This window comes from Bubalus kerabau, chromosome 11 (genome assembly GCF_029407905.1).
Source record: "Bubalus kerabau isolate K-KA32 ecotype Philippines breed swamp buffalo chromosome 11, PCC_UOA_SB_1v2, whole genome shotgun sequence".
NCBI lineage: Eukaryota > Metazoa > Chordata > Mammalia > Artiodactyla > Bovidae > Bubalus > Bubalus kerabau.
In genome coordinates this window covers 8,286,275-8,302,371 of record NC_073634.1, presented here as the reverse complement: position 1 = coordinate 8,302,371, position 16,097 = coordinate 8,286,275, and the positions used below count along the sequence as shown (strand labels likewise).

Below are 16,097 nucleotides of genomic sequence, written 5' to 3'. Positions count from 1 at the left end.
TTTAAATTTTCTTGTCTTTTCTCCCTATACTCTAAGAGAGTAGAGTATTTGGGTTTATTTTCTAGTTTTTCTTTAATTAAAAAGTTTTTTTAACCAGTCTTATTTTTTTAATCTGCAAATACTGTCTTTTATTCTCTAATCATTTCTTTTCTTAGCATTTTGTTCTCATTTTAAGGATATATTTTCTCCAAAAGTGTCTTGGCATATTAATTAGAGTCTTTTTTAAAAAATTGGAATGTGATTCCTTTACAATATTATGTTAGTTTCTGCTATACAGCAAAGTGAATCACCTATACAAATACATATGTCCCCTCTTTTTTGGATTTCTTTCCCATTTAGGTCACCACAGAGCATAATAGAGTTCCCTGTGCTGTATGGTCACTTCTCATTAGTCATCCACTTTATACATAGTAGTGTATACACAGGGGCTTCCCCGGTGGCTCAGTGGTAAAGAATCTGCCTGTAATGCAGGAGCTGCGGGTTTGATCCCTCGGTCAGGAAGATCCCCTGGAGGAGGGCATGGCAACCCACTCCAGTATTCTTGCCTGGAGAATCCCATGGACAGAGGAGCCTGGCGGGCTACATTCCACAGGGTTGCAAGGAGTCGGACTCGACTGAAGCGAATTGGTACAGCACAGCCCAGCACAGCGTGTGTAGGATACTTCCTACCCCCATACCTCCCTCCCTTCCCTGCTTGGTATCCATGTGTGTGCTACGTGTGTGTCCAGTTAGAGTGCTTTCGTGCTGTCTTCCGTTCCCTCGTTGTCCTTCTGTTTCTCCTGGGTCACTTTGTGTTTCCTTTGCTCTGTGTTTTTCATGTCACAGTTGTCCTGTGTGCCTGGTGCTTCTTAGTTCTGCGTTTCCATTTCAGGGAGAAGGAAAGAGTGTGTGTATCTCAGTTTATTGTCAGCGATCTGTTTCCTGACTGGATCTCTCTCCTTGAGAACTGTGAGTGGGATGGGGGTGGGTGTCTGCAAGGAAGCTTTGCTTGAGGGGAGCAAGATGGTGAGCCGCACTCATCCTGAAGATTTCAAAAGGCTAAAATGACAAAGACTTTATTCTAGTTTGCTGAGCTATTAATGCCATTTTACAAAGAGGAAACTGAAGCTCAGAGACCTACCTGTGGTTAAATAGCTAGTAAGTGATGAAGCCAAAATTTGAACTGCTGTTTGCTGGATGAACACTTTAATCCTCATTCCATAAAACCAAATAAATTTTAACATAAATGAAAAATCAGGTTATATGAATAAAAGCTCTGTCTTTTCTGTAAATATGCACTTTCACAGGCTCTCCAGTTAAAGCTTCCATCTTGATGGCCATATCTTGAGCACCAAGGACTCTGTACCTTTCCACTCATGGAACAGCCATCTTTTCTTCTTAAGCAATTAATCTGCACTCTGCTATTAAAGAAAATGAGATAATTAAATTTCACTCACACTCAGAAGGCATCTAAGCAGAATTAACAGTTTCAGAGGAACTATGAGCTGAGGAACTAGAGGGAATAATTTATTCCTGGGTTGGGCAGGTCATGAGATGGTAGAAATTTCTTAAATTATTTTTAGTGGATGTTAAGAAAGCCACATTCTTCCTAATTCTAAGGTTTTATCCTGATTCTGAAGATCACTGCTACTTCACTTTTTAAAAAATCTACTTAAAAACTTGATGACAAATAATGACTTTGTTATTAAAAAAACTACTCTGAAAATTAAAAAATAAGCATGTATGGATCACCTTGCTACACCAGACACCATGACATTAAACCATGGATTGCTTTCTTTTTTTAATGGATAAAATCCTTCTGTTAAGCATCAGAGATTCTCATGTTGAGTGAAGACAATTACAACATATGTTGTCCTGTGCTTTTTTAAAAAAAATCATTGACGTATAGTTGATTTATAATGCTGTGTTAATTTCTGCTATACAACAATGTGATTCAGTTATACATGCATATTTTTTTTTCATATTCTTTTCCATTATGGTTTATCATGGGGTATTGAATATAGTTCCCTGTGCTACAAAGTAGGACCTAGTTGTTTATTCATTCTATATGTAATGGTTTCCATCTGCTAATCCCAAACTTCCCAGTCCTACCCTCCCGCCGCCCCACCTTGGCAACCACAAGTCTGCTCTCTATGTCTTTGAGTCTATTTCCATTTCATATAGGTTCATTTGTGTCATAGTTTAGATTCCACATACAAGTAATATCACATGGTATTTGTCTTTCTCTGTCTGACTTATTTCAGTTAGTACATCATCTCTAGGTCCATCTATGTTGTTGCAAATGGCATTATTTCATTTTATTAATGGCTAAGTAATATTTCATTGAATGTATATACCACATCTTCTCTATTCATTCATGGTAGATAGACATTTAGGTTGTCCTCGTGTCTTGGCTATTGTGAATAGTGCTGCTATGAACGTAGGCATACATGTATCTATCATTTTGGATTATAGTTTTGCCTGGATATATGCCCAAGAGTGGGACTGTTGGATTATATGGCAACTCTATTTTTAGTTTACCATGTTGTTCTCTGTAGTGGTTGCACCACATGAACTGGTTTCTTAATTCAACATTCCCCACACGTTTTAGGGATTTGATAATAGATGTTCCATGAAAAATGCATTCCCAGGTCAAATAAGTTTGATCAGCTCTGGGTTAAATGAAGTTAGTTTTCCTTTGCAGCTGCTCTTCTCAGCGCCTTTCATTGGTAATAGGCATTGGGAAAAGCACATTTTGGGAAATGCTCAATTAGAAAACCCATAATTTGAGAGACATTGATTTAGTTTATTAAAGAGCCATTTTGCTTTCCTTTGCTCTTCAGAGACATGTTCTCAGTTACTCAGTTTTAGATCACGTGTACGGTGATGTAGCTTTTCATTGCTGAGTCACATTGTCTTTATTTGGGGATGGGTAACTTTGCTGCTGTGTTCATTTTTGTTCTTTGCATCTGGGCTATGACTACCTCTTAGTTTTGCAACCGTTCCTTACATCCTTGAAGATGCTGTAGATTAATGCCTTAATTTCCTCATGTACTAAATATGAATCCACAAACTCATTAGATGTTTGTGAGACATGAAAAAAGAAAGAACATGTGTGCTCAGTTGCTCAGTCCTACTCTTTGCAATCCCATGGATTGTAGCCTGCTAGGCTCCTCTGTCCATGGGCTTTTCCTGGCAAAATAGTGAAGCCCTGACCCAGGGATTGAACCTACATCTCTTGTATCTCCTGTACTGGCAGATATTCTTTATTACTGAGTCACCTGGAAAGCCCCATGAAAAAGAAAGATTGCAGCCTACCTATTATCTAAAGCTGACAGTAAAGCATTTGAAATAAAGTTCCTGCTTGTGGAGAGTTCTCTCAGGATTGATCATCTCAGCCCTCAGTAGATGACATCCCATTATAGTCAATAACATATTGAAAATATATAAAGACTGAAGCTCTAGGATAGTCACAAATGTACCCATAAGAAAGTTATAGGAACATTGCAATTGTGTAAATACAGATGAAGGCAGATTGAGACAGTAACTCTGATTAAGGTCCACCAGTGTCTTGAAGAAGGACTTCCCACGCGTGGCCAGATACCATGTTTGTCACGACTTTGACTGACATCTCCTCCATCCATTATCTTGGCAGCACTGCCCATCAGTTGTCTGAGTGAGAATTTCAGAGTCATCCTCACCCCTTGGCTTTCCTCTGATTTGAACGAACCCCTTTTCCGCTGACCAAACCATCCTTTAAGATCTGTCTCAAAGCCTTGACCAGCTCTGGCACTTTCTAAATAAATATGTCCACAGAACCAGCATTCTTTCAAGATACAGTGGTCCAAGCCTTATCCAGGATTAATGACTAGTGGGATACAGAGCAAACCTATGTGAACTTCATTTTCTTTAATCTTCAGTTGGGAAGCCACTGCTTTAGCCTCTGTGACCACCCTCCCCTCGCCTCCACCATCTTTGGAACAGGTGTCACAGATCATTTCACCTTCACACCAGCACTTTAATATTCAGTTCAGTTCAGCTCAGTTCAGTTGCTCAGTCGTGTCCAACTCTTTGCAACCCCATGAATTGCAGCACACCAGGCCTCCCTGTCCATCACCAACTCCCGGAGTTCACTCAGACTCACGTCCATAGAGTCAGTGATGCCATCCAGCCATCTCATCCTCTGTTGTCCCCTTCTCCTCCTGCCCCCAGTCCCTCCCAGCATCAGAGTCTTTTCCAATGAGTCAACTCTTTGCATAAGGTGGCCAAAGTACTGGAGTTTCAGCTTTAGCATCATTCCTTCCAAAGAAATCCCAGGGCTGATCTCCTTTAGAATGGACTGGTTGGATCTCCTTGCCAATTAAGTATGTCTGCTCTGACTCTGGCCATAAATTTGAGCTTTTTTCTATTACTCAAGCTCAATCAGAGCAACAAGAAAAGTTTCAGCAAAGGAGGAAAAAATCTCCCACAATTATGGGATGGATTTATATAGATAACACCAGGCTATGGTAATTTAGGTTTAAAGTCTCCTCTGTGTTGGAAACAATTAGATTATACTAAGGGCAGACACACTGAAACCATACTCACAGAAAACTAGTCAATCTAATCACACTAGGACCACAGCCTTGTCTAACTCAATGAAACTAAGTCATGCCCGTGGGGCAACCCAAGATGGGTGGGTCATGGTGGAGAGATCTGACAGAATGTGATCCACTGGAGAAGGAAATGGCAAACCACTTCAGTATTCTTGCCTTGAGAACCCCATAAACAGTATGAAAAGACTTTAATATTAGCAGTCCCCAAATCTATTTCTATCCATACTTGCTGCTGCTGCTGTGTCGCTTCAGTCGTGTCCGACTCTGTGCGACCCCAGAGACTGCAGCCCACCAGGCTCCCCTGTGCCTGGGATTCTCCAGGCAAGAACACTGGAGTGGGTTGCCATTTCCTTCTCCAATGCATGAAAGTGAAAAGTGAAAGGGAAGTCGCTCAGTCATGTCTGACTCTTTGTGACCCCATGAACTGCAGCCTACCAGGCTCCTGTGTCCATAGGATTTTCCAGGCAAGAGTACTGGAGTGAGGTGGCATCACCTTCTGCGTATCCATACTTAGACTCGTCTTATTAGGTTGAAAGCCTGGGGTGAAGGGAAGAACCCTTCAATCTTATGATAATCTTCTGAAGCTACATTTTAATTTGTCTCAAGAAGTTAAGGGGAGTGGGAATTCCCTGGGGTCCAGTGGTTAAGACTCTGCCCTACTACTGCAGGGAACATGGGTTCCATGAATTAAGAATTAAGATCCTTGCAAACTGCAAGGCATGACTTAAAAAACAAAAGAGTTAAGGGGGAAGTTTATTTCCTCCTCTCAGATAAGTGGGGGTAGTAGAGAACTATTTGGGTTGGTGGGGTCCTCACCCTCCAGGCTTCAGGCTTCTGGTTGGAGAAATAGTCACAGGGATAAAACAAAACTAGTAGTCAGGGCAGCAGGACCACTAAGCAATTTTATTCTTACTATAATTCCATGTCACCTCAGTAAAAGATCCTCAAGTACAAAGACTTGTGTGGAGGGCCTTGGGTTGGGCTGTTAGAATCCTTGGTGAGGGTAAGCGCTGTAACCTGGTTACCCACTAAGTGGTTCTAGTCAGAGATCTTATGGAAACACATAATCCAGTGACTAGAAGGTTCATTTTTCACAGGCTTAAACAGTCGGCCCCCAAACAGTGCACAGGTTAGGGGTACCAACCTCCATAGAGTGGAAAATCCATGTTAACTTAGCGTTGGTGCTGCACATCCTCAGTTCTATGGCGTCGACGGACCGCCCACCCTGTATCACTGCAGTATTCCCTATTGAATGGGGCTACATTTAAGTGGACATACTGATTCAAACCTGTGTCGTTCAAGGGTCAGCTGTACTTTCAGGAGCCTTACCTCTCATCTAGCCCATTGTAAGTTTCTCTAAGAAGCTTCTTCTCAGGATCTGCTAATGCCTCCTCTAATGGATTATTTATTGAACATGACCACTTACATGGCCAGATGCTCTCCTTTGCTTTCAGAATCCTCTCACCCTGTTCTGATGCATTGATTTGGATATTTGCTAACCTAATTGTTTGAATTAGATCCTTAGGTCTCTGTTCTTATCAGGATAGTCTTAAAAAGCACAATCCACCAACACTGCCCTAGTGTATAGAACAGGGAACTATACTCAATATTTTGTAATAACCTATAAGGGAAAAGAATCTGAAAAAGAATATATGTATACACACATGTATTATATATATTATACATATATATGTATGTATGTATAACTGAACCACTTTGCTGTATACCCAAACTAACACAACATTGTATAAATAAGCTATGCTGCAATTAAAAATAAAGTATGAGACTTTATTTTTTCTAATGTATTTAAGGGTATGCAAATCCCATGGACAGAGGAGCCTGGCAGGTTACAGTCCAGGGTTTGCAGAGAGTCAGACATGACTAAGCATACATACATTCCCCTTAAGTATTGCTATATCTCTCTTGTTTTGACACGTGCCATTTATATTATCATTCAGTATTAAAACATTCTAATATCATTATGATTTTTGTCTCATTTTCTCACTGCTAGAAAGTACTCCTATGCTTTCTTTCTAAGTTGTTGTTGTTATTGGTTTATAACTTAATTTCATTGGTGAAGCACATAGTCAAATTTTGAAATGTTCCACATGTACTTGAAAACTAAACGTTTATTCTACTGCCCACCCAAAAAAGCCATATTCTACCCCATTCTAACAGAGCAATTCTGCAGAATAACTATAGATCTATTCTCTGGTCATTCCTTCAAAACTTCACAGCTGCTTCCTCTGTGCTACACTGAGTCTCAGTTTTTCAGTCTAAGATTCTTCAGGGACAGCACCTAGACTCCAGGAGTTGCTGATAGGAGCCTGGTGTATGGTTTGTGGCCTCAGGTTAAATACTCTGCCCCAGTAAACCATAGTTCAGTTCAGTTCAGTTGCTCAGTCGTGTCCGACTCTTTGTGACCCCATGGACTGCAGCACGCCAGGCCTCCCTGTCCATCATCAACTCCCAGAGTTTACTCAGACTCATGCCCATTTAATCAGTGATGCCATCCAACCATCTCATCCTCTGTCGTCCCTTTCTCCTCCTGCCTTCAATGTTTCCCAGCATAAGGGTCTTTTCCAATGAGTCAGTTCTTTGCATCAGGTGGCCAAAGTATTGGAGTTTCAGCTTCAGCATCAGTCCTTCCAATGACTATTCAGGACTGATTTCCTCTAGGATGGACCTGTTGTATCTCCTTACCATAATTCCTCCCCTGTAAAACAGGGATAACGACAGTGCCTACCTCATTTGGTTGTTCTGTGCATCCGTGAGCGCATATGTGCATGTAAACACTCAATACTTGTTAGCAACTATTAAGCCTGTGATGAACTATTGTTAAATCCTATCTTTGTTTTGCAAAGTCTGCCAAGGATAATATAACACTGTTTGCTACTTTTATTGACTTTTCACAAGATTTTGTTCTGGGGGTCAAGACTAGGTTAGGAATTAAGCAGCATGAGGTCAATGAGGACTCCTAGTTATTGATGTTTAAATGAACCTGCTTTCAAGTGCCCAACAGGCAGAATTGGCAGGAATAGTCTCCTGAAGAGTAGCTAATCTCTAGACATATAAAACAAGGCCAAGTGGTTGAAAAGTAGGGCTAGAACAACAGGGCCCCAGAGGGTCATCATAGGGACTTTTTGCTAATGTGCCTTTGGCCTTACCTGTGGGTGAAGAGGGAACTAACTGGTAGAGGCATAAACACAATTGGAGCTGTTGTAGAAACGTAGACACATAAGCAGAAATCTCATACATCTCTGCTTGCAGGTATACTTTTGAACCTTACATGTAGGCAAAGCCAGATTTGCTTTAATTGGAGCTTGTAATTGACCCCACAATGCAAAGAAGTATTCCACTGGGTTTCTGAGTTCTACAGCATAAACACTGCTGAGATTTGAGTATGAAAAAATTACAAAGCAAGTATTTCCAGGACCCCAGAGACATGACCTAAGAGTTTCTTTCTGAAATACAATACCAGAGGAAAAAAAAAATTCCCATAATTGTAACCATCTTAAATCTAAAATAGTTATGTTTGACTCCTGTTATTAAATATTTAAATAATTCATATTGAATAAGAATGGTTGCCATTTGATCAGTCCTTATACTAGATGCCAACTCTGTATTGTATCTTTACAATATTGTTCTATTTATTTGTCAGCAAAGGAGCTGTAATCATCATTCGCATTTTACCCATGAGAGAAGTGAGAATCAGAAAGTTTAATTAAGTTGCTGTAAATCTCACTGCTAACAGAAACAAAACAAAGATTTGAACCAGATTTGCTGGAACCAAATCCTGTGCTCTTAACTATTAATAATACGAAGGATAGTTCACAGCCATCCTGTGAAGGTCATTTTCAGAGCACATTACCCAAACCCAAGAATAGCTTTGTTTTTCATAGCACATGTGCATCTATTCAGTACATCTGAAGGAAGAACTTTGTGAATAATTAGAATATAAAGGCATTAGAGATCTAAACGTTAAGTGAAGGATTGCAGAACCATGCTCCAGAAGAAAACAGAAACTAAGGGAAGTGTGTGTGGCGTCTAGGACTACATTTTGTCTGAGGGTCAACTTTGAAGGCAGTGATGAGAGGACAACACAAGCTGCTGGCAGGCCTGTCGGGCTCAGGTGGTGACAAAAGTCCATAAAGAAAAACGAAGCGTAATGAACACCAATTGTAAGGACTGGAATCTCGAGGAGTGTACCCCCCAAAATGGGAACTATGTGCCCCTAAAAGGTGCTTTTTTATCATTTAAAATTCCCCAGCATGTGAAATTATATAAAGGTAGTCCTAAATTGCTAATGAGCCTAAGAACCTGGCAGAAAGGGATGTACTTCTCTGGAGAAAAATAAGATCACTGTAGGCCTCAAATTACTTCTGAAAATTATTTTGCAAATACAATGTCCATCATTTAAAAAAAAACTTTAGAGAAGGAGCTATGAAAATACGAATGACTTGTCAGCAGAAAAAAATAGACAGTAGAAGTATACTTATAGGGGCTCCAGATAAAGACATCATTAGATACAAACTTTAAGATAACTATGATGTCTAAATTGAAAGCAGGTAAGATGGAGAATTTTAACAGAAGATGAGAAACTATGAAAATGAATCAAATGGAAACTCTAGAATCAAAAAACATGATACTTCCATCAAGAACTCAGTAAATGTCTTAAAAGGCAGATTACACACCACTGAAGAATGAATTAGTTAACTGGAAAATACATTATAAGAAAATATTCAGAAAGGAGATTTAAAAGACAAAAAATTAAAATTTTGAAAGACAGTAGAAGAGATGACAGTGAGAAATTCTAATATGCATGAAATTGGGGTCTCAGAACAAAAGGAAAGAGAGAATGAGTCAAAATCAATAATTAAAAGCTATCGAGATAAAGGCTAAGAATGAACCAAAACTGATTAAAAGATATCAAACTCAGATGATATGTCTTAAGCACCTCAAGGAGGATAAAGAAAAAGGAACCCACATTCTATATACATCATAGTAAAACTGCTGAGAGAAAAAGCAAAAAAGAAAATCTTAGAGGCAGTCAGAGGAAAAAGAGGCCTTACCTTCAAGGGAATAAAGTAATATTGACAGCTGACTTTTAAACAGACAAGATAGAGCCAGAGACAGTAATATAATATCTTTAGTTGATGGGGCAAAAACTGTCAATCTAGAATTGTAAACCTAGCAAAATATCCTTTAATAATAAAGGTAAAATAGGTTGATCAAGATGGTAGTATAGGAGGCTACTCTTCTCCACCAAATGTACAGATATACACAGAGCAATTACCTCTGAAAGAAATTTGAAAACTATCTGAGAGACTCCTGCATATCAGCAAATGAGAAAATATCCACAGTGAAATGTGAGGAAATTTTGAGATGTACTCTTCCATAAACCCCACCCCTGGCACAGCATCGTACAGTCTGGTGGTAACTCCACATTCCTGGTTTATCACTAAGGAGCAAAGGGTTTGAACCCTAAATTTAGCACCCCAACTTTTCAGACTCTCACCCAAGGGATAGGTCCCCCAAACACCTACCTCTGAAAACCAATGGATCTTGTGTCCATGGAACTCATATAGATATGGCAAATGAAGAGGTTACTGAGGTTATTAATGGACACATAAGCACTCACTGTGGCTTATCACCCAAGGACTCAGCACAGATGGAACAGGGAAAGTCACCCATCTCCCAGTCTTTCTTTTAAGGGGTCCATCTGCTGAAAGATTTTCCTCTAAGATCAGGGATATGACAAGAGTGCTCACTCTTTTTTATTCAACTGGAAGTCCTAGCCATAGCAATTAGAGGAAGCCATGAGATATATAAATCAGAAGGAAAGAAGTAAAACTACCTCCATTTGCAGATGGCATGATCTTATATATAGAAAACCCTAAAGACTCTACCAAAAAACTATTAGAAATAAACAAATACAGAAAAGTTGCAGGTACAAAATCAACACACAGAATTCTTTTGCATTTCTTGATGCTAATAATGAGCTAGCAGAAAGAGAAATCAAGAAAATAATTCCACTTAGAATCACAACCAAAACAAAAAAATATCTAGGAATAAATTTAACCAAGGAGTTGAAGGTCTTGTACACTGAAAACTATAAGACATTATTGAAAGAAATTGAAGAAGACACAATAAATGGAAAGATACACTGTGCTCATGGATTAGAAGAATTAACATTATTGAAATGTCCATATTACCTAAACTAATGTACAGACTAATTACACTTTGATTGTGTAATCTCTATAAAAATCCAAGGACATTTTTTTCACAGAAATAGAAAAAAAAAAAAAAACACTAAAATTTATAGGGAACCACAGAAGACCCTGAATAGCCAAAACAACCCTGAGAAAAAAATAAAACTAGAGATAGTCATACTGCCTGATTCCAAACTATATTACAAAGCCTTGATAATCAAAACAGCATGGTATTAGCAGAAAAATAGAATAGAAATGAAAGCCTAGAAATAAATCCCCACATATATGGACAATTAATTTATGACAAAGAAGCGAAGAATATACAATGGAGATAGTCCCTTCAATAAATGATGTTTGGGAAAACTGTAAAGCCACATTCAGAAAGAAGATTCTAGACTACTAGCCTACACCATACACAAAAATCAACTGAAAATGGATTAAAGACTTGACTGTAAGACCTGAAACTATAGAACTCCTAGAATAAAATATTGGTGGTATGCTCTTTGATACTAGTCTTAGCAGTATTTTTCTATCTATGTCTTCTCAGGCAAAAATCATCATTAGCGATTAAGAGGGACACATCATCCTTTTAATAAGATGTATTCACCAGGATGATATAACTGTCCTAAATATTTATGCATTTAATAAACATAGCCTCAAAATATATAAAGCAGAACTTGAATTATACAAAGAAACAAGTGAATTCTTAATTATAGTGGGAAATGTTAACATGTCTCTTAGATACAATGGCAGAAAAAATATCAATAAGGATAAAGAGCTTTGAATGATAATATTAGAAAACATGATATTATATAAATATGCATATATATACATATATATAGTGTTGTTTAGTTGCTAAGTCATGTCTGACTCTTTGTGACCCCATGGACTGTAGCCCCACCAGGCTCCTTTGTCCATGGGATTTCCCAGAAAAGAATACTTGGATATTAAATGGAGTGGGTTGACATTTCCTTATCCAGGGGATCTTCCCAGCCCAGGGATCAAACCTGCATCTCCTTCATTGGCAAACAGCTTCATAATCCTTTGCCACTGAGTCACCAGGAAAGCCCATATGTATTAGAGAGAGAATACTGTATCAATAGTAGCAGAATACACATATTTTTCTAGCACACAGAAAGTATTTACAAAATTGATCATATGTAAGACCAGAGAGTAAGTCTCAAAAATTTTCATAAGATCAGATTTCTAGAGTATCTTTTGCAATCATAGTGCAGTTGAACCACAGTCAACTGCTAAAGGTTAACTAGATAATCCCACATATTTGGAAGCAAAGAAATATGCTTCTAAGTGCCTAGCATGTTAAAGAAGGAATCACAATGGAAATTAGAAAATACTTTGAGCTAAATGATAATGACAGTTCTATACATCAAAGCTTATAGAATGCAGCTAAATGCGCTTACATGAAAACATGTAGCGCTAAATACATATATTAGAAGAGAAGGAAGACCAACTACCAGAGCCAAGCATCCAACTCAAGAAATTCAGAAGAAAACAGCAAATCAAAATAAAATAAATTAGAATGAAGGAAATGATGAAGATGAGAGCAGAAATGAATGAGGTAGAAAAGAGGAATCAAAACAGACAAAAGGCCGTTCTGTGAAAATAATAAAATTGAGTGCTGGTGATATTGACTTAAAAAGAGAGAGAGAGAGAAACCATAAATATGCAATGTAAGCAATGAAAAGGGGAATAACTACAGACCCTACAGCTACTAAAAAGACAACAAATAGGGAAACATCATGACTATGCCACTCAATTTGAAATTTTTCATGATTTCCATGATATCTTTGCAGAAGCAAGAAACTTACCAAAATTGACAGAAAGTAGACTTAAAACTATTAAAAATCAAATCCATAATTAAAATTTTTCCTTCAGAGAAATGTCTAAGCTCAGATGACTTACTAGTGAATGCCACTAAATTCTTAAAGAAGAAATCATTCCAAGAGTACACCATCTTTCCCAGAGAATAAAAAGAAAAAGAGGTACATGTCCCCAGTTCGTTTCCAAGGGCTTTCTTAGCAAAAGCTAACGAGCTCACTTCAAAACAGGAAAATTTTACTCACTTATTCATGACCATTGGTGCAGAAATTCCCCTCCCCCACAGAAAATAGCACATTGAATCTATAGCAAGTAACGTATTACCACCGAGTTTTATTTACTCCACGAATACAAGGCTGGTTTGGCTTTTGAAAATCAATGTAATTCACTACATTAACCATCAATAGAAAAAAAAAATGTCAGATAATACAATCAACAGGCCAAAGAAAACATTTTATAAATTTCAGCTACAACTCATGATTTCAACAAACAACAAAAATTAATAGCTATAAGGTTAACAAAGTAGGAATAAGTGGAAAATTCCCTAATCTGATAAAGGATCTACTAAAAAAACCCTAGTTTGAAATAAGGAATAAGACAAGGATGCCCACCATTACTGTTTCTACTCAACATTGTAGTTAAAATTCTAGCTGGTAAGTTAAGAAAAGAAATAAAGGTGTAAGGATTACAGTGGTTGGGAAAAAGCCATCCCTAAATCACATGATGATGTTGCTGAATTATCATGTACATAGGAAATAAAGCTACAGACAAATTATTAGAATAAATAGGTTAGTTTAATCAAAGGAAAAAAATCTAACACATGATATGCAAGATCTCTATGGACATGAATATGAAACATTACTGATCTAAGTAAAGGGAAATCTAAATAATCGGAGTAACGTAGCATGTTCAGGTATCAGAAGACAGTATTATTGATGTATTAGTTCTCCAAACAGATCTATATATTCAAAGCATTTTCTGTAAAAATGATAAGAGGATTTTTGTGTGAGTGTACGTGTAATTTGAAAAGTTGATTCTAAAGCAACGATGAAAAACAAAGAACTAGGAATAGAAGAATGTCTTAAGGAAGAACAAGGTGAGGGTAGCTGCCTCCAGGAGCCATCAAAGTTTATCACAAAGCTGTAGTTATTCAAAGTGTGCAACTGGCCCAAAGAGAGACAAACAGGCCAATGGAAATGACAGGGTTACCACAGAAAAGGGCCTGAACCAGGGCCGGAAGAGATACCTCTGGGCCACTTGTGTGATGGCTTCCCTTGATTCAGAGGCTCTTCAAACTCTCCCTGGTGATTCTAATCTGCAACTGGGTTTAAAAATCATCTCCCCCAACACACACACACTCACCTCTTTTTTCCTAAGCTTGGATGAGCATTGCAGTTTTTTATTTAAGACTTGCTGGGTATATCATATCATAAAAAATTCTGAAATCCCATTTACATTTTCTGTGTTTGCCCCAAACTCCCTTAAGCTGCATTCCTTCCACCTCTAGCCAAGCTCTTCCTTTCTTCCTGTACTGCTATTATTACTATTTTCTTTTGGAGAACAATTTCCTCCTTCCCTCAGTTTCCCTAACAGCTCTATCATCCCTTGCCTAGCCAACAGAAGCCTTTGTGAGGACTCACTTATAAATTGAAAGTACTTTTTCTGGCTGCACTGTGCAGCATGCAGGATCTGACCAGGGATTAAATCCACGCCCTCTGCAGTGGTAATTGAGAGTCTTAACCCCTGGACCACTAGAGACATCCTGAGACTACTTTTAATTTAAGATCTCCCCATCACACGTTGCTGTGCATGGCTCGGATTATCTTCCACTGAATGTTTTCAGTACTGTGGTGCAGACTGTGCTCCCCATGTGCTGCTCAACCAGCCTTGTGATGCAGGCTTCCCAACACTCACCCCATTAGCGACAAGGTGCCCTTTAGCACCAATACTTCAGCAACCCTGGCTTTGTGGGCTGTGACCTCGGCAGTGACACAAGGCCCCACACTTAGAAGGGTCCTGCACTTGAGTTAATACTCTCCTCTCATCATCTTGAAATTCTTCATCATTTATGAACAAGAGGCTCCACATTTTCAGTTTGCTCTGGGCCCTGCAGATGATGTGGTCAACCTTGTGCCGCAGGAAGGGCTTGCTCGATTTTATAGCAAAAAAAAAAAAAAAGCCTCTGAGCTGAGTGCTCTGTGCAATACTTTCTCTGGTTTCTCAGAAACCATTTCCTCTTTTCGATTCTCAGTTATCCCCCTGGGTTAGCAGCTGGGTGTATGCGCGCTGCTTTACTGAATCTCTGATGTTCATTTCCTGCCCACTTACAGTGTTTTCACAACAGCTGAACAGGCGCTTCACCACCTGGCCCTAATATCTTGCCCTGGCCTTGGCGCCTTTTTCTTCTGCTTTTGCTCCCACCCTGAACATGACACGCAGACTGCTCCAGCCCTCCTTCCCAAAGCAACACTTTGATGACACAGAACCTCCTCTGTCACCAGAATGTGACGTGCATCTTGCCTTTGTGCTCCATCCTGTGCTTTTCCTTCTGCCTGGAATGCTTTTCCATCACTTCCAGCTACACTTTGACTCTCGTTCCTTTAGACCCAACCCACATGTTAGCTTCTGCATTACGAGAGCCTCAGACAGGACTCATCACCCCCTTGCTCCTGCTCCGATAGCTTTGAAGACACACCTGTGTCATAGCAGGTGATTCAGCGTGGCACACAGACCTCTTCCACCCTCTGCCACACACCTTATTCTGGATGAGTCAGTTCTTGACTTAGAATATGAGTCAGTCATTTTTTCTAGAAGATCTCCCTGAGTACTTGCACTTCCCTAGACATACCACTAATCATATTATAATATAATCACTCCCCTTTTTTTTTTTAAGCTACTTGTTTATTTATTTGGTCTTCCCAGGTGGCACTAGTGGTAAAGAATCCACCTGTCAATGCAGGTGATGCAAGAGACATGGGTTCGATCCCTGGGTTGGGAAGATCCCCTGGAGAAGGAAATGGCAACCCACTCGAATACCCTTGCCTGAAAAAAATCCCATGGACAGATGAGCCTTGCGGGCTACAGTCCATGGGACCACAAAGAGTCAGACATGACTGAGCAGAAGGACATTTATTTATTTGGTTGCAGTAGGTCTTAGTTGTGGCAATGAAGGATTTTTAGTTGCAGCATGTGGGATCTAGTTCCCTGACCAGGGATTGAACCTGGACCCCCTGCATTGGGAGTACAGAGTTTTAGCCATTAGACCACTAGGGAAGTCTCTCTCCTTATTTCTTAATCTACTGCTTGGCATGTACTAGATGCTCAATAATGTTTGTTTGGTTATATATATATATATATATATATATATATCTGAAATGGTTTATGTGCTCATTGAGAGTATTGTCTTGGGTCCTGAGCCCGAGACCTGGGCTTGGTTAAGTAACCCCATCCTTGACTTGAGGTCGCATCCTTC

The 16,097-nt window shown here is 39.2% G+C and overlaps 1 long non-coding RNA gene across 1 annotated transcript; it reads right to left on the bottom strand.

Annotated features, from left to right (window-relative positions):
- Window positions 1-1,163: 1,163 nt before the first annotated feature.
- On the bottom strand, window positions 1,164-15,057 carry LOC129622787 (uncharacterized). Its single transcript, XR_008700134.1, has 2 exons — window positions 14,540-15,057; window positions 1,164-1,400 (listed from the first exon to the last, which is right to left on the bottom strand). It is a non-coding gene; the product is annotated as an uncharacterized LOC129622787 (long non-coding RNA).
- Window positions 15,058-16,097: the final 1,040 nt, after the last annotated feature.